Below are 1,926 nucleotides of genomic sequence, written 5' to 3' on the forward strand. Positions count from 1 at the left end.
AATAAGTTGATTCCCTGGAGACCAAAACATGGAAAACCCAAGCCTTTCTCTTCTTTGAAGCCTTAGAATTTGCACATATCCTAATCTTTAATTTTCTTTCTATTTAATTCTTTGTTTCCTCTCAAAGCAGAAACTTTAGATCTATGGGAACATTTCTGGTTGGATTCTTGACTTTTCACAATGCCAAATCCAAGAGCTTTTCCCTTCCCTCCCTTCTGTCCTCCCTTATTCTCTTCCTCCCTTTCTTTCTCTTTGTCTCTCTCTCCTCTTTCCTTCCTTCGTTCCTTCCTTCCTTCTTTATTTCTCTCTAACTTTCTTTTCTTCTTTCTTTCATAGCTTTATTGAGGCCTAATTTACATATTGAGGTATAATTTAAATAAAATTCACTTGTCTTCATTGCACAATTTAATTTAATTTAAATTTCCAGCACTGTGCAACTCTCACAACAATCTAATTTCAGAACATTTCCAGCACCCAAAAAGGAAACAACATGCCCATGTATGGTTATTTTCCATACCCACTCCCAGCCTCAGGCAATCACTAATCTATTTTTTTAATTTCCATAGTTTTGACTTCTCTGGAAATTTCATATAAATGGAATCATATGATCTGTGGTTTATTGTGTGGATTATTTATTATGCTTCCATCACACAGTGTAATGTTTTTGAGGTCATCCATGTTGCAGCATTTATCAGTACTTGTTCCTTTTTATTGTTGGATAGTATTCCATTGCATGGATACACCACATTTTGTTTTTCCGTTCACCAGTTGACGGGTATTTGGTTGTTCACCCTTTGGGCTAATGAGAATAATGCTGCGACAAACTTCCACATATATCTTTGTGTAGACATATATTTTTATTTCTCTTGGAGATTCCTGGGAGTATAATTGTTGTGTATCTGGTAAATTTTTGTCTGACATTTTAAGAAACTGCCATAATGTTTTACACAGTGACTGCAACCTTTTACATTCCCACCAGCAATGTATGTGGTTCTAGTTAATTCAGATCTTTGTCAGAAGTTGTTATTCTCTTATACACTAGTGAAATGTATATGGTGAGAAAATGGTGAAAATGGTGTATCTAGGTAGAGTTTTATTAATAATTGAAGTTCTCCTATTAGGAGTAAAGTTAAGCATCTTTTCACGTTTAAGAGCCATTTGCAAACTTTTTTTGTGTTAACTCTTTTGTTTATTTTCTATCTAGTTTTTAGTCTTTCTCTTTTTCTTATCAATATTTAATTATTCATTTCACAAAACTAAAGTGTGCTGTACTTCCCCCATTATAAACATATTATATGCTCATTTTAAAAAGTTGAAAACAAAGATAGGAAGTGAGACTTCAACATAAGCACGGCGAGTTGACTGAGTTTGCTTTTATTCTCTCTGGAAAGTCGATCAAAATGATTGTGAAATGATTTTTAAAAGGTATTAACCTGGAAGGACAAAAAAGAAAAGATATCAACAAATGGTCAGGAGAGGAAAGCAGGTGGCTGAGAGCTCATGGACCAAGTGGAGTGGTGAAGTTATACTCAAATGCCCATACAGACGATTTTGGTGAGATCAATTCACCTACCAGATACTCCAAGGTGGCTCAACACAGTAAAAGGCAAAGCTGTTGGGGTGATGGGGAGGAGGAAAGGTTGAAAGATGTCTTACAGAGAGGTGAGACACTCCCCACCCCCGACCCTGCCAAATTCCCTTATCCGCTCTGCACGGTCAACTGACATGTCTCCTCCCAATCCAACTCTTCCCTGGGAAGTGGGAGTTCCTAAGGAGAGGAATAAAGGGCCAAAAAGGGGAGGAATAAGTCTATGTGCTAAATCCTGGACCCTCAGCACCACATCCTCCTTCCCACAGCATGCTGAGCCCCTCCTAATTACCCTCCTTTGCCTGCTGTCCCCAGGCAGGAAATCGAAAAATTCTTCT

This window comes from Propithecus coquereli, unplaced genomic scaffold (genome assembly GCF_000956105.1).
Source record: "Propithecus coquereli isolate 6110/MARCELLA unplaced genomic scaffold, Pcoq_1.0 Scaffold56, whole genome shotgun sequence".
Classification (NCBI taxonomy): Eukaryota; Metazoa; Chordata; class Mammalia; order Primates; family Indriidae; genus Propithecus; species Propithecus coquereli.